General features: G+C 43.6%; 1 pseudogene; it reads left to right on the top strand.

The window, feature by feature from the left end:
- LOC139999416 (cysteine protease ATG4A-like) overlaps nt 1-7,365 on the top strand; it is a 50,123-nt pseudogene extending 42,758 nt beyond the window's left edge.
- Nucleotides 7,366-21,240: the final 13,875 nt, after the last annotated feature.

Raw genomic sequence — 21,240 nt, 5'->3', positions numbered from 1 at the left:
TGTCAGCAGCACGAGGTCCAAACCCCCCTGGTGCAAGCTCTTAAGCATGCATGTCACATCCCAGGATGCTGCCAGTGGAGTGTTTGGACTTTCTGTATGGATCTTATGTTGTTATTTAATGGGTGCTTAGAAATCCAACAAGGTCTAAACACAGCCTGTACTTTTAAATAATCTTGGAAGCTCAGAGATACTGGAATGGCTATCAACACGCAGCATGATCCGTCAGAATATGTTTGCAGTTGATGTTTTTGTTTTGTTTTATTTTCCCTGTTTTTACAATCTAGCCTATGATGATAAAGGGCAGCTTGATGATAAATAACAAGCTTGGAATTCTAGGAGCTCTACACAAAATGTAAATATTCGAGTTGAATTGAAAGGTCTTTTAACATCTCATTATAAAGCTTTCTGCTGTCTAGACATTTGATCAGTGTAATGAAAACGTCACCATTTTTTATTCCATATCAATTTTTCCTTTCAGATTGGCAATGGGAAAAACACAAAAAACAACCAGAAGAATATCACAGAATCCTACGATGCTTTCTCGACAGGAAGGCTTGCTGTTATTCAATCCACCAGATGGGTAAGAACAAACATAAACTTTCAGGTTTTTTCCACTGAAATTTCTACTGTGTTGAATCACTAATTTGCAGTATGTTAATTCATAATTTTAAAAAGTGGATGTGAAGACAATGTGTATGCTTATACAAAAATAAAAAGGTATGCAGATGGGCGCAAAGACTAGTAGTACAGAAACATTCCCTGAGACCTAAATAAAGCCATGTACTAGAATCTAGCTCTTGATAAACTCTGTAAGCCTTGGGTACCAGAGTCAGTAATGTTAGAACAGACAGTCTTGTAGCTTATTGCTGTAATTTGTAATAAGGGGCACTAACATTTGTTAACTTGTAATTCTCATTGTAGTTTAGAAGCCTTTTGTTTTTTAAAGAAACTGGCACTCCCTAAGTTTTGAAAAGAGCATAGATTGAGAAAATAATTGTTATTGGTAAATACAGATTGCAGTTACTCTAGAATGTTTGACAGTCACGGTATTTACTGTATATTGTTCCCACATTCTTTATGGTCTCATTTTTCTTTGATTTTGTGTACGTGTGTCTTTTTTTCACTATGAAAACAGCACAGGTGGGTGTTGGAGAGGGGAAGTCAATTGGAGAATGGTTTGGACCAAATACAGTTGCTCAAGTACTAAAGTAAGTGAGATCATACCAGTCTCATTCAGAACGTACTCCCCTGGGGCAGCCAAGAGAAGGCCCAGGCAGAGTTTTGAAGGCTGCATCTCCCCCTGTCCCACAGTCAGGAATGTACTTGCCATCTATTTACAAGTGCAGCATGGAATGTCATGCCACAGCTCGGTGTGCAGGTACTGAGTTGGGAATGGGTGACCTCTAAATTTTAATAAAGGAAGAGCCTGAGAAGAAGAAACTGCAGGAAGGTCTCCTGCTATGCTGTCTGCATGCCCTCACCAGTCACACCACAGATGTATATTCCTTTCTGCACAGTGGCACAGCTCTGGCAGGTCGAGAGTGCCACCGTGTAGGTCGGAGTGGTGGTGTGAAACATCAGAGAGAAGCCATCTCGGCTGAGGAGGGAACTGAGCTGCAATTCCTCCCTTTCTGCGCAGCAGTTCTGCCAGCAAGGCTACTGGATAAAGATGGGCAGCTCCTCATAGTCTGGGAGCCACACTGAAAGGAACTGAGGCTGCTCAGTTCTCCAGGGGTACGTGGAGGTGTCTTACCTCAGGCAGGGGCTAGGCTACAGGTCCTGCGAGCTCAGCAGCAAGTCTTTGACACCCTGGAACAGGCACATGATCTGAAGAGGGAGGGGAGCTGAAGCATGCCCTGGACTCCAGATCTTTCATGGCCAAGTTTTTCATGGTGAAACGCTCACCCCCATTTCTTTCTGGCTTATTTGAAACAGCTAATTCTGCCAGTGCAGCTTAAGAGTGTAGCTCCCTTCCCCAAAGGTTTGGATTTTGCAGAAGTGGACATAAAACTGTGTGCTGCTGTCTCCCACTGAAGTTTTGGTGCCCCAAACCCTTAGCTGGTTTAGCTTTTAATGCCCCATTTCTGCTGTGCACGCAGGCTCAGGCAGAAGTAATTCCACTGAATTCAGTGGAATTTCTTAAGCAAAAAGTAATCTGCAAAACTGGCATAGGAATTTTTTTCTTTTCCAGATGAGAAAAGACACAACTGGGCAAGAACCCAGTGCAGAGACTGTCGAGTGCAATAAAAAGTAATAAACTTGATGTAGTTGGACTGTTACTGTCACTGCACTTAGCAGTAAGACAAAACAGTTTGCACATGGTGCAGCGCATATGTTTTTCCTGGTACCAGTCAGTACCTATTTTTCTAAAGATATTAAACATTTAATGTTTAAAGTTTTCTTTTTCTTACATGGAGACTTTAAAAAATGCAGAAAGGATGTTTTTTCTTAAGAAAAAAAAAAAAAAATAAATCAAATGGTTCTGAGTGTAAAGCTACCCTTTTGATCCAACTAGTTTATATTAATTAGTACCTTAATGTTTTCTAGGAAGCTTGCTTTATTTGATGAATGGAATTCATTAGCAGTTTATGTATCTATGGGCAATACGGTGGTCATTGAAGACATCAGTAAGTGAAACCTCATCAGTTTTCTGGTAACAGTTTCTGATTTGACTCCATTTGCCAGCATGTATCTAAACATGAACAAATACTTGGGGGGCCATGGGTTTGTCTTGCAAGGGTAAGAAGAGGGAAGAAGGACATACAAACTCAGTTGTGTTTTTTTGATCCCTGATGCCAACTTCGTGCTCACATCACTGGATGTGAAGAGCTCCTTGAAGAATTTCTACTGTCATCATTGCTGCCATTTCATTTCTCTGGCGTTTTATAGGCAAAGCTTGACACTATTAATAACATTAATAGGACATGTCACTGCAGTCTTAAATTGTCATCTCCCAATCATTTATCTAACGTCTCACTTGGACGTGCCAGCACATACTGTCTGCTAGAATCACTTCTACTAAATAGCTGTAATTGCCATGCCCGGCTCGTTTTGTCTTGGGTGCCCTATAAAGATCCCAGGCAAACTAGCTTAATTCACTACTGAGAGGAAGATCTGCTTTGTGTTCCTCTGTGCGTTGACTGATTTCTAGTTTTATTCCCGCAGAAAAAATGTGCTGGTGCCCTCCTCAGAGCAGCAGCGCGTCCCACAGCAGTGCACATTTGGACTCTGCACAGGCTGGAAAGCCCTCTTGCTTATTATACCTCTACGACTAGGGATAAATCACATAAATCCCGTATATATTGATGCATTTAAAGTAAGGTTTTCTTTCAATTCATTGCTCGTTACTGTCAAATAAGTTTGGGTATCTGTGATGTCAGTAAAGAAATGAATTACAATTTCCTTTATTCCTTTTGAACTCCTAGGAATGCTTTAAGATGCCACAGTCTTTGGGAGCATTAGGAGGGAAACCAAAGAATGCCTATTATTTCATAGGATTTTTAGGTAAGGAAAAAAGAAACTTATTCCAAATGTGCAGATGATCAAAAGAGAACATTTTTTGAAGGGGAAATAGTAAGGGGTCTAAGCGTGAACCTCTAGAAGTAAAGAAAGATGAGAATAGAATAAAATAAATGAAGAAGCATATCTAAAAGAGTTTAGAAACAGTATGAGATGATCCTTAACAGGAGCAGAAAGTTAACAGCAAAGCTAGGTGTAAAAATAAGTGATGACATCAACAAGAGCAACGTACTAAGAATAGCTGATAGCATTTGACAAGTGTATTGGTCAAATGTCACTTTTATTTTCTTGTATTTCAAAACTGTTTCTGATAGCAGTATCTTTTTCACCTTTTGCATACCTTCTGTTATTAAGTATTGCTCTAATTAATTTAAAATGCACTCCTTCAGATTTCACCCCACTTTGGGCCAAAATTTTGCAACCCTATTTTGTCCTTTTGTAAAACCTAACCTGTTTTAGTTAGGCTTTTTTGTTCCAATTTCTGAATGAATGCCTAATGGGATTACAGATTGCATCTGTGAACATCCTGTACCTTTTAATCTGTCAAATGTTAGTGTTTACAACACTTGAGATTTAAAAAAAAAAAAAAAAAAAAAAAAAAAAAAAGTACTGGATCTCACATGGAAAAATAAAAGTATGTGACAAAGACAGAACATAACCAACCAAAAAATTACAGTAATAGGTCACAATAGGAAGTTATACTAAATACCCTGTGGGAAACGTTGTGTCTAACCCTTCCGATTCTCTTAAAGAATCCCTAGCTGGAAATTCTAGATTATACTGACTGCGATGGCAATCTAATTTCTATTTTACAGTTCTGGACCAAGTGCTTATTAATGTCACTTGCTTATTTTTAACATACGGCTTTTACCCATCCAGGCAATGAGCTGATCTATCTGGACCCTCACACCACTCAAAGCTTTGTAGATTCAGAAGAAAATGGCACGGTTGACGATGAGAGTTTCCACTGCCAGGAAGCCCCACATAGAATGAAGATCATGAATTTGGACCCTTCAGTAGCTTTAGTAAGTGTCAGGAAATCTGGAATGCATGTACTTTATCTCAAAGTAATGTCTCTCTACATTGGTAAGGGCAGCAATGCATCTCCTTGAACAGAACCAAGATCACAAAGCTGTCTTCTGTGATCAACACATAGTAGTTTGTACATAACTACATGGAGAATCTTAGGGCAAGTGGGGAGCTGTCTGTACTGTAGGGAGCTCGCTTTGTTTTCTTTACTGAGCAGCTTTTACTTCTTTCAAGAGGCATTATAATGGTCAGAGCAAGGAACTGAAACAGGTTTACGTGTTTTATTCTATCACTACTTTATGTTTGGTCACCTCTAGACAAGTTACTTAAACTTACTTTATATCATAAGTTGAAACTGTTTAAGTGGAATTATTGTATTTCACCCCAAATTACAAATACAAATGTATTATTTGTAATTCACCCAAAATGTCATGGGGGTAGTGTGGTATTTGAAAAAATTGGATCTGATCCCATGCCAGTATCCTGTGATTGGGTGATTGGCAGTTGTCACCAGTGGGATGTGTTTCTAAAGCTTTAAACAATCTGTAAAGATACCGGTATCTGTCATTCATTCACATACCTGTTTTTTAATACTGCTGCTTTTTAGAAAGTTTTTTTGTTTTGTTTTGTTTTAATACTTAACTACGTAACTGTGCAAAATGTGGCATGATGCAACGAGACAGACAAAATCATAATGAAGAGCAAATATTTTCAGTATAGATACCAGAATGGAAATGTTCCTTAGGTGGTCCATCATCTACAAGTTTTCAGCTTCTGCTGATACCTGGACTGTAGGAACTGGGTGGCGCTCCATGGAGGAGCACACAGGAGCTGCTGCTATTTTTTGCTTGACTATTTCGTTAGGGGTTTGCAGGGCCTTGTTCTCCCCGTGGGTTCTCTCCCTAGAGCTGCCACATATTTGGAGTCTTATATCTACTGATCGTACAGGGCATTACTGTATCAGAGGTCAAACCGCCTTACCTGCTGGTACCACATACCTACCATCAGCAAAGGTAAAACTCTGTGTGTTTGTTTTTTCCCCTAAGGGCTTCTTTTGCAAAGAAGAATGTGATTTTGATAACCGGTGTAGTCTTGTACAAAAGGTAAGAGTGGGAACTTAGCATCTCGATTTGTTCTTTATAAAGTCTGTTTTTTATTGTTTGTTTTTTGTAAAATTTTCCTTTGCATTTTCCTTTGTATACAAATTGTATGAGCCATAGAGAAGAATGCATTAAAGCATCAGGGTAAGGCAATACTACTGAATTGCTAATTGGAAATTGTTCAGCACTTTACCAGCCACAAACCCTGCCAGTTGGAAAATGGGTGTAAACATCCACACTTGAAGGTGTTACTGGGTGACACTTGCTTTTAACTTCTAATTCTCACTAAATGACTAAGGTTTAACTGCCATATTGTAGTGATGTATCAATGATTTGCTTCCTGATCCTTTTTTATTGTTTGACATAATAGATTGCGTGTTCTAATTATGACTGTTAGTCCCTGCTATCTTAAAGATCTGATTCTGTAAGTGCTGCAGGCCTCTAGCTCCTGCTGATCTAGGGAGAACAGAAGGTGCTGGCTGCCACAGGAAACAGACTTGAGGATGTTTCTGCATGCAGCTGTTAAGCTAAGCACCAGACGTCTGAATGTAAAGTACCATCAACCTCTAAGGGCATTTATTTAAAAAAAAAAAAATCATCTAAGGAAAACAGTTTGTAAATAACTGAAATACAGGACAGAAGGTAACTTCTCTTTGAAGAGGAATAGCGTTTGGCTTCAGGAACACCTTTTTTCCTGACCAAAACCTGTCCTTCAAAATCTGATGCGTTTTTTTTTTTTTTTTCCCCTTTGGAGGAGCTGATAGATCTGTCTTTTGTGCTATTGATCAACAGAAAACTTGAGGAGAGTTCTATGCAAGCAACTTCCTTTTAAAAAGCAGAAAATATTGTACATTCCTAGTGTGCTTGCTACCTGTAAACAAAATTACAGGTTTGCAGATATCAAAGCTGATATCAAAAGATGATAAGACTGATAATTTGTAGTACAGTTCAAGAGATCTGTCTTCCAGATGTGTTTTAACTAGGGATGTATTACAGAGACCATGGTGCTTGGATTTCACAGTATGTCTGTATAAAGACTTTATTTTCCTGATGGACATGCGTAATTAAAAAACACTTTCAATTAAGCAGACACGTTTTGTGTTTGAAGCGTCTCCCGAGCCAGCTTTTAAAATGAAAGCATTCTGTCCTCAGGAGATTCTAAAGCAGCAGAGTCTACGGATGTTTGAGCTGGTCCAGAAGCACCCGCCACACTGGCCTCCTTTCATACCTCCAACAAAACCAGAAGTGACAACCACAGGAGCAGGTAAGGCACCGATTAAAAGCCTAATTGTGCAATGTTATGTTCCTCGTTAGCAAATAAAAGAATAATCACAGGTAGAATAACTATCCTTTGTGAGTGTCAAGCAATATATAGCAGGCATGTATCCAAACAAGCCATACAATTGCTAGCACAGATTTTTTTTTTCACTCTTACAAAGTACTTTTCTGGAATGCGTCTTTCAAAGTTTTTTTTTTAAGTGAACAAAATCAGGCATGTCTTTAGAAGCATTTTTTTCTTTATCTTTTTTTACAGAACTCATTGAATCTACTGACAAGCTATTTGAATTGGAAGAAGAATTTGAAATCCTGAGTGTGTGATGAAACTGTGGTGACTCTTCTGAGTGTTGAATATGTTGGTAATATTATTGCATTGACTTAAACAGCCATGTTAGCCCCGAAGTGCCTGAAATTATGGATAACAGAGCACAGAAATCTAGTAGCATCCAAAACTCCAAGGGCAGTCTAACACACAAGCTTCCCCGGGTGGAAAGGCAGTAAGAGATCTTGTGATAAGATGCTTAAAGGGAATCTCTTTTTAACGTACCTTACTTGGAGACAAACGGGCCTTTGAGATTAAGGCAAAAATACATGTATCACTGGGCACCATGTTTGGAGAAAGGGATAACCCAAATGGATATTTCTTGCTCTCATATAATAATGCAATAGTTTAGTTCTTCAAGCAAAACAGTCTTCAGTTAAGGAGGATGTTTACTTCTGTTCCCTCCTGTGGGCTGCGTCATAGGAAAAATACATCGTCTTGTTTAAAAGATCGACTGGATCAGGAGAAAATTGTTTCCTTGTTAAATATTTTAACATGTATTTGAGCAACCAGACTTTATTACAAAAATGTTTCTGTAAAAGGAGCTATGTCTAATGGATACATTTTGCAATAGCCTTCCTGTTTCTGGGAGACCTCAAGAGGAACAGGAGCCTCAAATAGTTGATACAGATCACAACCACTGTTATAGTTATGGTATATTTCACCTTGACCTTAAAATTCAAATGATTAAAACTTAGGTTATTTCTTTCCGAGTTAAAACGAGTCAAAGGTGGTTTAACTGTACCTTATTTATTTTAGAATAGATTTACACAAGTTTCTCTGTTACAGCACTTTATCTGTGCATCTAATAAATTTCTTAAGCTTTTCTTAGGTTGTATGCTGCTATGTTTGGTTAATTTGTGTGAACTAAATATAAACCAGGTTATCTTAAAACTTAATATAGAAGCGTACACAGATTACTGAATTGTTGCTTTTTGACTTCTTGCCTTTTGAAATCTGTTTTGGTAGACGTGCCTTAACCCTACAGGTTTATCAGAACAGCCTGGGCAGTTTTATTTCTAAGGCAGAGAATCTCTCTCTAGCAGCCATAAGAAAAACAGTTCAGAATAAAGAAAGGCAAAGATTTTTAATCCATGCTGAAGTTCCTTTTCACTACCAGACAGTCCCCCTTGTGGTCATTTTGTCATGCTAGTGTAATGAACATGAACTGCAGACTTTCATCTTCACCAATAAATGACAACATAGAGAAATACTGAATATTGTCTCCTCTCACTTGCACCTCTCCATCAGGGCCACTGTTTTTTCAAACAAAAGAGTTAACGAGATCCTATTGCATCTTGTTTAATGTTTATTAACTACAGTTTGGAAACCACAAACGTAGAAAAAAAATATCATTTCCTTATTTTATTAAAACATATATAAAACATATATAAAACATATATAATATATATATATAACACATACTGTGTTGTAAAGCACACAATTCCCTACCAATGACAACAAAAAAATCATCTAATTGAGCATGCAGTTTTCATTAACCTGTTTTTTTTTTTCTTTTTTTTTTTTACAAATACCCAACAACACATACACATGTGTTGTGTTGTGTTTTTTTCCATCATTTCTCACTGAAGCAATACCCATCCCGTATCAGATCTGTGTCATTACTCTAATTTTTGTTCCTAATGTACTTGAAAAACTTCTTAACTCTATTGATTGCAACAGTGGATTTTTTTCCCTCCGATCTTAACTCCATTTATCAATTACTTATTCTCTTAAAATCCTGCTTTTAAGAGATGGTTAGGTATTCACCATCTCTCACTCTTATTTATAGCTTTTCTTTTCTTTTTCAGTAGTTCAGCCCTAGTCAACTCGGAGGAGGGCAGCAGCAGCTTCTATGGAGCTCCTATGCTGAAAAAAAAAAAAAAAGTTGAGCCTTGAGGGAAAAGGAAGGTGGGAGAGCCAGATGGGGCAAGAGGAAGGGAGGTGGTTTGACCAGGACACCTTGAGGGTCTGGGAAGAGAAGAAATGGATGGGTGCTTAAGAGATGAGCAGCATCACAGCCTACATACGGAAGAATTGTGACGAGCAGTTTAGAAATGTGAGCGATTGGTGGTCTTGTGTTGATCGGCAGCTGTGCTCCATGGTTATAGCTGTAATTTCAGCAGTTTACTGTGTAAGCCGCATGTTGCCACTTCCTTGATCAAGGCAATGCTGTTCAGTTGCAGGGAAGAGGGGCAAGACTCAGGGAAGAAATGGAACGGAGAAAACTGTACACTGTGGATATGCACACGTAGCCATAAAATCAGTGCTGGACAGAAAGAGAGAAAGAGAGACAGACAGACAGACAGACAGAACGAAAGGAGGGAAGGAAGGAAGGAAGGAAGGAAGGAAGGAAGGAAGGAAGGAAGGAAGGAAGGAAGGAAGGAAGGAAGGAAGGAAGGAAGGAAGGAAGGAGTTGTTGGAGGGGCTGCAGGTAAAATGCCAGGGGTTGCGGGGGCTGCAGGGTGCTGAGTCACAGCTTTGCATCAGGTCAAGACGCATTTTCCTAGAACCATCCATTTCCTCCTGAAGGGGCTGAATAGCATGGAACGGTCTTCAAAATGCACAGAGCAGACCCCAGCAAACGTAGGGATGCTGCTAGCAAGTAGGGAACTTTTTTGTTGATGTTGTTAACATTGTTTCACGACAACAGATGCAAACATGTATCTTGAGTTGAGGGCAAAGGTGACCTTGGATCTGAAGCACACAGGCGTTCACTAATGTCCCCCCATCCGGAGTGAATCCACAACGACTCGGAAGGAAAACTAAAGTCCAAACCAGTGCACTGGGATAAAGAGAGTTTAATAGGGTAGAAAAGGAATAAAAACAATATAATCAATATCAATATTTATAATTTATAATATAATAACGTATAAAAATTGTTTAATTAATAAGATTAAATAATAATCATCATAATTTTATAGTAATAAAACAACGCCATACTGTACAACACAGTCAATAAAGTGGATTTAATGCAATAAAAATAAAACCCATTTATCCCATCCCAATGAGTTCCTATCCCCATCATCACTTCCCATCCCACTGATCATTTCCTATCCCAACAACGTCCCAGTTCTGATCCCAAGGCTGAATTCCCATCTCCCACCCACCCATCCATCCAGCCATGCACCCATTTTCTGCATTTTCAGGTCACAAGACTCTGATGAAGGCCACCTCAGCCTTTTCCCCGAAAATAAAGCTGCTCTTTATTGTGAAAAACTTCACTTTTGCACAACACTGCAGACCCAGCCAAGATGGTCCTGCAAGACAAGGTGAAACAAACATACAAAACCCATATGGATGTAAATTGGTTCATCTAAACAAATTCCTACCACGAAATCCTGATGCTCAATCTCAGCACCGATGAAAAAAGAGGATACAGTTCCCTCCTCCAAGGTCCCTCTCTGTCCCTGCTCCCCGTGGGCTCCTCTCCATGGCTGCAGCTGCGGCCCGGGGCCTGCTCCTGCGGGGGCTCTCCACAGGCCGCAGCCTCCTCCAGGCCACAGCCACCTGCTCCACCGGGGGCTCCTCCACCCACAGGGGGGCAGCAGCGTGGAGATCTGCTCCATGGGGGACCCATGGGTGCAGGGGGACAGCCTGCTCCACCAGGGGCCTCTCCCTGCACAGCCCGCAGGGGAACTGCTGCTGTCTCCTGCCCTCCTGCTGCACTCACCTGGGGGGCTGCAGGGCTGCTTCTCCTCTCTTTCTCCCTGTGAAACAGCTTTTTGTTGTTATTTTTGTTCTCCTTTCTTCAATATGCTCTCCCAGAGGAACAAGCGACATCGTTTCTTGGCTTGGCTCTGGCCAGCAGTGGAGCCGTTATCTAACGGGGGACAGCTTCTAGATTCTTCTCACGGAAGCCACCAAAGGGAGAACAGACCAAATGATTGCAAATTGATATCCACATGACAGCAAAATGGAGTCAAAGGATAAATTGTGCTATTCAGACTAAAAATGTGTAACATGCAGCTACATATATCTGACCTTTGCACCTAAGTGCTGTTAACCATCCCAGGCATTTGTTGTTCACATGGTGAATAAGTGCTGTTTTGGATTTACAGAGATAATCTGTAGATTTGGTTCCAAAGGGGTTCAAATTCAGGCAAGGCAGTGAGAGCTTTGTGGGCTGCAGGAGAACCAAAATGCAGGAACTGTCAGGGCTCATCCTCACCCGTGACCAACTCTCATTTGGTCTTCTTTGGAGAGAAAGCCAAGCCAGCCAGATGGCTTCCACTACTTCTATGGGAGTGACATTGGGATTGATCTTTAAAATGAAATGAAGCAGAAGGCTGTGGGTTCTCCAACCTTCAAGATATGCAGCACTTGGCTGGGAAGGTTTCTTCCGTTCCTATGGATTTGAAGAATTAGGGCTGAAAGAAGCAGCAGGACCCTACTAGGGCCATATTCTGTCATCTCTATGGAAACTCCTGACGGGAATTACCTCCCTACTGGTGTCAAACTGCAGGCAGGCAAACGGGTGTGGTCTCCTCTCTGTGCAACTCCCCAATCCATGGTGTCTCTTTGCATGTGTGAAATTGCATGTGTATAGGGGGTGTGGTGGCAGAAGAGGGAAAGCCTCTTCTGATGGGTCCTAAAGCTGTGAGTCTGACCCTTCTGTGACTGTGCTGAAAGCGATCCTGGGGATAGAAGGGAGAGTGATCCAGCTGCACATCATGAGACGGGGAAGAGACAGAGGCTCTGGCGTGCACTGCTGACTGGTTTGCCTCGGTGGGGTTGGAGTGAGGAAGCTGTACCCTCCTCTGTTAGCACAAAGGAGAGGAGTTATTCCACGCTATTTTTCCTCCTCTGTGTATGAATGGACAGACTGCACAGTTGGTTAAGGCCGTAGCTACTGAAGACAAGAACTCGATTGTCTGCTGCTCTTCAGGCAGAAGGCAGAAGGAATCAAGAGACAGGACTGGCTCTGTCTGCATACTGCAGTAGACGCACTTTTTTGCATCTTCTGTGCGTGAAAAAGTATGTTTTAATTGATAAGAATCCCAAGGGCCTAGAAATACTGCAGTTTTAGGATAAATCTGGTATAAACTGAGTGTCCTGAGGATTTTGAGTACTCCATTTCCGTGGCCAGACCAACAGAAACTCCAGGGCAATAGTAAACACAACTTTCTCTCTCTTATCCTAAATTAGACAGTGAGAATTTAAAAACTTTAAAACCAACCAACCAACCAACCAACCAACCAAACAGAAAACCACCTCGCCACACTACCTCATACTACTTGATTCTTCTACCTATTTCCCACGGAGCAGTGGGGGGGTGGTTGGAGGATGTTGGGGAATGGAGGTTGCAGGCTCTGCTGCTCCTTCATTGTATTTGGCAATTTTATTGATGGTAGCGCTCCCCACCCCTCCCATCCCCTCTTTTCCCTTCCCTCCACTCCCCTGCCCTCCCCTATGCTCCCTGTTCTTTCTGACCAACAGTATGATAGATTTGGGTGGGTGGTCAGCACGTGGGGCTACGGGGAGAGGACATGTACACAAAGATTTGGCTCCAGATCCAAAATGTCATGTATTTGGCAATTTTATTTATGGTAGCACTCCCCTCCCCTCCCCTCCCCTCCCCTCCCCTCCCCTCCCCTCCCCTCCCCTCCCCTCCCCTCCCCTCCCCTCCCCTCCCCTCCCCTCCCCTCCCCTCCCCTCCCCTCCCCTCCCCTCCCCTCCCCTCCCCTCCCCTCCCGTCTCCTCCCCTCCCCTACACCCCCTCCCCTATGCTCCCTGTCCCTATACTCTGCTACACTCCCCTCCCCTATACTACCCTACACACTCCTACACTCCCCTCCCCTATCCTACCCTAAACTCCCGTTCGCTACACTACCCTACATTACCCTATGCCCCCCTCCCCTACACTCTCCTACACTCCCCTCCCGTATCCTACCCTACACTCCCCTAAACTCCGATCCCCTACACTACCCTATACTCTCCTATGCTCCCCTCCCCTCTAACACGCTACCCTACCCTACCCTACCCTACCCTACCCTACCCTACCCTACCCTACCCTACCCTACCCTACCCTACCCTACCCTACCCTACCCTACCCTACCCTACCCTACCCTATCCTATGTTATCCTATCCTATCCTATCCTATCCTATCCTATCCTATCCTATCCTATCCTATCCTATCCTATCCTATCCTATCCTATCCTATCCTATCCTATCCTATCCTACCCTCCCCTGCCCTCCCTTCCTTTTATTCCCTCCCCTTCCCTCCCCTCTTGTCTTCTTCTCTCCTCTCTTCTTTCTTTCAGGTAACTTCAAATCGCTTCAGTCGTTCTCATAGCTCCTATCCCTGGCTGATTCACGGGAACCCATCAGCAGCAACCAGAAGCGCTCCAGCTGCTGTGTCACTGGTCGAGCAACAGTCTCCAACTGGGAATCGCTGACTTCGTTGTGTGGCTCAGACAGGTGCCTTGCAGTTCCACCGTGGCCTGGACGTGTCCTCTTGCTGTGTCCCCACCTACAGTGCAGTTCTGCTTAGAAGCAGCAGCAGGCTTTGGAAGATGTCCCACTCCTTCCATTTTCAGTGGTTTAGCTTGGCTAGCCGGGTGGTGTCTGTCAATAGAAGTCAACAACGTGATTTGGGTTAGAAACAGCTAACTGAGTAGTTCCTTTGCACAAGGGCAAGGAATATTTACCCCTTCCTACTGGAGGCTGCAGTGTCAGAGATAATGACGGGTCCTTCCGAGAGCTTTGAAATATCCCTTGGGGATGCTGAGTCCAGAGGACCAGAGCAAACCTGTCTAAAGTACACCGTGGAATCACTCGGAATGACTTCCTAGCAGAAGCATGTGTCTGATACGGCTTCAGCTGCTTGCAGTGTTCTTCTTCACCTCCTACCTAAATTCAGATGAGAGATCTCAATGAAGATGGAAAGGTTGAGAAATAGAGAAATCACTGATGTGCTTTGAGAACTTCTAAGGACTGAGTACTGCATCAATCCAATGTTGTAACATTAAGGATTGGTTAGAAAAGCAAACGTTAAAAACAAGGAAAGGGGAAGAACAAGTAAGCTTTCTTAAAGTATCTATTCTATTTAAGGTATCTTTAAAGAAGTAAATAAGTACAGAAATATATATGCAGATAGAGAGAGAGAGAGAGAGAGAGAGAGAGAGAGAGAGAGAGATACAGAAACCTAAGAGTCTGCTGTGCAGGTTAGCTTCTTGCTCTCTTTTCTAAAAGTCACAGTGAATGCAGCATCTGTGTGCGTTACAAGCATTACCCTCAGTCCAGCACAGGTACACACGAGAGGTCAGCCTGCAGGTTGCGGAGGCAAAGCAACTGCTCTGGCTGGATGTGAAGAGCCAAGACAGAAGTTGCTGTCAGGGAAAAGATACACAGAGGGGATGAAAAAGACGGAGTGTGCTTCCGACCTTCACAACTTCTAAGCAAGCGGAGATGAGGTTGTGGAAGAAGCAAATAAGCTGTTGATCTAGAAGCAGCCTGAAGATTGTCCTTAAGCAGGGCCTTGCATTCTTCATTTTTACAGCATTGCTTGCCTTCAAGTGCACGACGATGATTTTATGAACTTTCTACCACTACAGAAATGCACCGGATTCTTTCACAAAACTTACGGGTGGTACTTGGCAATATTGGTCAGCATTCTCTATTTCCTTCTTCATCTCAATTCTCTTTTGGCCTGTGAAGCTTTCCAGATCAGAGGAGAAGATCCACGGTAATACGGAGCTTTGGATACTGCAAAGGAAACGAAGAATCCTACTGACAACTCTTTTCAACCTCGCCTGCAAGCATCACAGAAAAGAACACCGAAAGAACACCGCTTTATCATGGGAAGCATAAATTGGAGCATAGGTGTCCTATAGCTGAAGCGAGGTGAAGCAGGTTCCACACAAGGTGAAGGAGCACACCCATAAGCATTTCCATAAAGCCGTGTTTTCAAACAAAGGGTTAAGATTTAGATTTTCTTACAAGTGAAGAATGAAGAAATAAAAGAAAAAGAAAATTACCAGGACATCCAGTTTTCCTCTAGCTTGCTTTGCTTCTTTCCGAATCTGAGTCTGGAGTGACAGTCAGGGAGCAGCGTTGTGCAGAAATGCCAAAGCCTCCCCAGCTGGTTGTACCTTCATCAGCAAGGGCTTTGATACTGCTGCCTCCTCAGCAACATCAGCCATTTCCGAGGAAAGCTGGTGTCCATCAGGTCAAATAGGAATGGGAAATCCCTCTTGCCACAACTTCACACTCACACCGGAGTTGGCAGGACAGGCCGATGGACAGAGAAGCGTCTGCAAGAGTGTTAGAAAACAGACTTTAGATTTCCGTCAACCCAGGAAGAATTACTTGCTCATCCCTTCAAAGTGAACTCTGAGTAGAAGGAGGGGATCCCAAGCTGCATTCCTGACATCTATGCTGCAAAGTCATCCAATGGGACATGTTACTGGACCAGCCTGTTACGAACAGAAACAGGACTTTGAGGTTATGCTGTTGGATTAGAATTAAGCTCAAAGAGTTAGTCCTTTGACGTGTTTTTGTTTGCAAGTGTTTTCACTGCTTCCCAGACAATGTCTCCAGCAAGCTAGCTGCTTGCTGCATTTGTTCTGTTCTGTTCTGTTCTGTTCTTTTTGATTCTGTTTTGTTTTGTTTTCTCAGCCAGGATTCTTAGAGAAATGAGATTAAAGTGATCATATTGTATGTCCACCCATCCCTCCCTCCCCTTCGCTTGTCCAGAGCTTTTACCTCGTCCAGCAGCTTGAATGAACTCGGTCCTAGGCGCAGTTGTGTCCAAGCCATTCTGTTCCTAGACGTGTTGTGAGAACAGACAGCTAAGTAGTGGGGAGAGGACGTGCTGCTGTCTGCAGTGTGACCTCAGCGCTTACCAAACAGTAGGGAATACACAGAGAAGGGCCTTAGGAGAACTTCAAGCCCCAGATACGTTTTATGTGGAAACCATATTTCCCAAGATAACACTGGACACAACTGCATAATCAAAAGGGATTCATTTCTTGGTTCATTCAACTCCTGCGTTTTAGTTTTAAAACATGTCTGTCTTGGCTTAAAGCACTCTTCCAATCTCTATTTCCAGTTCCTAGGATTTCCTGAAATAGGGAATCCCACTTTTTCCTTTTACAATCTCCCAGTCTCTTCTTTTTTACCTCTCCCCAAGAAACTTAGCACTGCTCTCTTCATACTTGACAACTAGATATGGAGCTGTATCAGCCAGAAGGAAATTTCCTTCACACTTTCTGCTTCTTACGGTATCTGGGCTCTTACCTTTACACTTACTCACCCTTCCTACATTAGCACAAAGAAAGCTGTTTGGGAGATCTGATGTCTTGTTTTCCAGAAACTGCCCTGAATCACCTTTACGAGAGCTGTCCCACGCTGCGAGCACAAGTCTTGCAGTCTGGCCAGATATTTGCCTTCTAAGTCAATAACCAAATCTGTTACAAAGGTAAGAACATGTAATTAATGGAAAGGAAATCCTTTTATCCTTTTATTTTGATCCAAATTCACTTTTTTTTTTTTTTTCTAGTCCAAGAATGAATCGTGGAGAACCACCAAAACTCAGGTGAGAAATGAAATGACAAATGTTAAGGTCAGGCAGCTTGCCCACTGCCATTGCTACCCTGAAAGCAGATGGAGTGCATCTTCATACGCCACAGCCTGAGACACTAGTCGACAGGCCAGCCCGTGTGAGGAAGTCCATTGCTGCCTGAATTTTAACATGACAGGGGGACTCTTAAGCCTCTTGTTTATGCTTTAGTACTTGCGGTCTATGGGAGGACCACAGCACACTCTTCTCTGTCTCCCCTTATTTGTTGATCGTCTGTAGGAAGAAGAGAACGTGCAGAGGCCCTCACCCGTACATTGGGTCTGTTCTCACTCTGTGCAGCTCCATCATTGAGCAAAGTACCAACCTTGAGGCTTCTGTAAGGACTTGACACAAACTACAGAATACTACAATGAAGCATTCACAACAAAACCACATTTTTTTCCTCAGCCAAGCATCAAAACACTTACAGAAGGGCATGGTCCCTCTCTGTGCACCTCAAGGGGAGATCCACAAATCCTCACGTGGTTTCATCGCATCCAGCACCCTTCTCTGTGCCTCCCAGCTAAACGTGCACAGAGGCAGCTGTTGCCAAAGTGCTGTGGTGACACAATTCAGTTCTGTTTCTGAAGTCATCACCGCAGGCGCCTCCCAGTGACGGCACAACACTCTCTGTTGCTAATGCGTCTGTCTCAGAAACAGCTAGGGAAGTACCACTATGCCCAAACTGACTTGAATTAGAGTAGTTCCCAAATTGTTCTCTGCTCCCCTACATCTGTGGAAGGTGTGTGATCAATCTTTTCCTTGAGAAAGGACTACAGAGCAAAAGAGCTTGATTCTGAGACGTTGCCCGTCCTTGTAGAGCAGTTCACCTTTGATTTCCATGTCAGAAAAAAGAAGGTGAAATCAACAATTCCCTTCCTCTGAGCTGGGAATAGGAAAGAAGCCCAATTCTCCAGGAAGCCTTCAAAAGGAAACTCTGCATTTCTTTGTTAAACACCTTGTTTAATTTCTTGAAAGAAATCTTTCCCAGGACTTTGCAACTGCGGTGGTTCGAAGCGGGTGGGCAGCCGAGTTCCACCACGGCCGCTCTCTCACTCCCCCTCCTCAAAGGGAAAGGGGGAGAAAATACGATGCAAAGGGCTCCAGGGCTGAGATAAGGACAGGGCGATGGCTCAACAAGTATCGTGACGGGCAAAGCAGACTCAGCAGAGTGACCCTCAGGGTCCCTCCCTGCCCCTGCTCCCCGTGGGGTCCCTCCCATGGGATGCCGCCCTTCCCCAGCTGATCCCACACGGGCTGCCCACAGGCAGCAGCTCCTCAAGCACTGCTCCCACACGGCTCCGTCCCACGGGCTCCATCCATCCATCCATCCCCCAGGAGCAAACTGCTCCAGCACGGGTCCCCCACGGCTGGGCGGCAGCTCCCCCCAGCCCCCCTGCTCCTGCGGGGGCTCCTCTCCATGGCTGCAGCTGCGGCCCGGGGCCTGCTCCTGCGGGGGCTCTCCACAGGCCGCAGCCTCCTCCAGGCCACAGCCACCTGCTCCACCGGGGGCTCCTCCACCCACAGGGGGGCAGCAGCGTGGAGATCTGCTCCATGGGGGACCCATGGGTGCAGGGGGACAGCCTGCTCCACCAGGGGCCTCTCCCTGCACAGCCCGCAGGGGAACCGCTGCTGTGAGCCTGGAGCACCTCCTGCCTCCTGCTGCACTCACCTTGGGGGCTGCAGGGCTGCTTCTCCCTCCTTGCTCTTCCAGCTTCTGTTGTGCAGCAGTATTTCCCCCTTCTTACATCTGCTCTCCCAGAGGTGCAAACAACATCGCTTATTGGCTCAGCTCTGGCAAGCGCCGGGGCCCTTTTGGAGCTATCTGGAGCTGGCTGTTGTCTGGATTGTTCTCACAGATGCCATCCCTGCAGGCCCCTGCTACCAAACCCTTGCCATGTAAATCCGATCGAAGTGTATGCAGCAATTACAAAGCCGCTGTGCTTTGGGCTGTCACGATCCTCCTGCAAGTGCAGGGGAGGTGCAGGGTTGCTTTGCATTTCCAAAAGGAGGAAGAAAGCCTCCAACCCCACTGGACCTCAGCCACTTGCAGGATCCAAGCAACGCTCCCCACTTTCAGTTATCTCCCTCCCATGCACACAGTGGGAGCAAGGTTGAACAAGCACATTTTTGAAAATGTTTATCTTAATGAAGAATAAAAGAAGTCTACAACACCCAATCCCTCTGTGCACCCAAGGCAAAAATCGTGGACTATTCTGCCTCAACACTATTTTCAGACCCAATTTGTCAAGTCATCTAGCAGAGGATTTCTCTCTTGTTCACTCACTAGCTTAGTAGAGCACCAGTTTACATAGGTGCTGGAGCAGATTCCTCAACCATCTGAAGGGACTTGATCCCAGAAAAGTTCAAAACTGCAGATGACTCATGATTTTGTGGTGAAGCATCTATTAGATTAGAGCTGTTCCGCTTAGGGCACAGTGAGACAATGTGAGAAGAACCCTGTATCTCACTGATTGAGGCTTTATAACTCTACAGAATTGTCAGTCAACAATAAATGGAAAGTGCAGGAGATATGTTCTTTCTTCCTCCTTTCCCCGCCATACATTAGCAGAGAGATTGTGGTGGGATATAGGTTCAGAGCCTCACAGAAGAAGGATTTGAACCCAGGCTCTCCACAGTCTGCACTACTGCCTTTCTGATGGCTTTTGACTATTTTATTTTATTTTATTTTATTTTATTTTATTTTATTAGTATTATTATTTTTCTTTTTCTGGGTGGTGTCTAAGTCTTGGGGGGAAGAACAAACTGTGGGAGGAGGGAATGCTACTACTGTCTGTGACAGTGGTGATTTCTGGACAGTGTTAGCAACAGAGCTTCTGCAGAGAAGAGAAAATGCCAGGCAGTCTCTCTTGGTATTCCATGTACTGAGTACTGAGTGCAGTTTTGGGCTCCACAGTATAAGAAAAAGACATAAACCTGTTAGAGAGTGTCGAAAGAAGGGCAACAAACAAGAGGGTCTCTTTTAACAGGGGGATTGAGGTTTGTGGCAAAGTTTTGGTAGCAATTTAGGGGCTGCACTGTGCTGGACACAGCAACAGACGCACCATAAACCAAAGTCAGACAATAAGCCAAGGTGTGTTCACGTGTGGTTTACTGTGGTTTAACGTGGTTTACGTATAGAAGAAAGTTTTCGCCTATTGGTGAGTATACTGCAGATTTGCTGCATTGTTCTAAATTAAATAGCAAGATAAGTGATGGCATCGTAGGCTGGGAAAATATTTCTAGAGTATTAGCGCATTTTGAGCATCATTTTAACTGTTTATGCAAACATGAAGATTATTAAAATCAGTGTTTATTTAGGTCTGTATGTAAACAGGTGATCATGTTGTATAGCATGCAGTAAATGGTTTGTGAATGCTGCTTGAAGAATGAAAAGAGTAAGTCAGCTCCACAAGGAATAAATGAATTTTGTTTATTTGTGCAATGCAGAGATTAGAATTAGACCAACAGCATGGAACCAAAGTCTTGCTGTGTGCCTTTTATCTGTAGGACAGTTCATGGAGGCTTCAGCAGCCCTATCTGTTTTCTAGCACTCTGAAATGTCCTCTGTGCTGCTGCACCCAGTTGAAAGCCTGCACTGATTGTGCTGAACTTTCCTAACAGGAGGCACGGGTCCTTCGTCGGACGCTGGCTGGGGATGTATGCTGCGATGCGGGCAGATGATGCTGGCCCAAGCACTGATCTGCAGACACTTAGGGAGAGGTGAGTGCTGGTCCTGAGGGAACTTTGGTATTGTCTGCAGACGCTTCTTCGTAAGTACTCCATTAAAAGCACAAACCCTGAATTTATTAGTGAGACTTTCTTTGATGCCCTGGTAACAGTTCCTAATGAATCAATTCATATTCAGCTGGGTGAAATCATCCCAGCCTGAAGCAGAGAAATAGGCATAGAAGGAGAACAAATGGGGAATCCTGTCGCCATTATTTTATAAACCTCACCCAAGTGTAACACCCAAGTTGAGGCCAAGGGAAAACCTGCCACCGTGGGACAGTGCTCTTACCCTTCTCTTCACTACTCACTTGTCAGCAGCACGAGGTCCAAACCCCGCTGGTGCAAGCTCTTAAGCATGCATGTCACATCCCAGGATGCTGCCAGTGGAGTGTTTGGACTTTCTGTATGGATCTTATGTTGTTATTTAATGGGTGCTTAGAAATCCAACAAGGTCTAAACACAGCCTGTACTTTTAAATAATCTTGGAAGCTCAGAGATACTGGAATGGCTATCAACACGCAGCATGATCCGTCAGAATATGTTTGCAGTTGATGTTTTTGTTTTGTTTTATTTTCCCTGTTTTTACAATCTAGCCTATGATGATAAAGGGCAGCTTGATGATAAATAACAAGCTTGGAATTCTAGGAGCTCTACACAAAATGTAAATATTCGAGATGAATTGAAATGTCTTTTAACAT

The sequence above is a fragment of the Anas platyrhynchos genome, chromosome 25 (genome assembly GCF_047663525.1).
Source record: "Anas platyrhynchos isolate ZD024472 breed Pekin duck chromosome 25, IASCAAS_PekinDuck_T2T, whole genome shotgun sequence".
NCBI classification, from domain to species: Eukaryota; Metazoa; Chordata; class Aves; order Anseriformes; family Anatidae; genus Anas; species Anas platyrhynchos.
The sequence above is the reverse complement of the archived record's forward strand: the minus strand, read 5'-3'. Positions and strand labels throughout refer to the sequence as shown.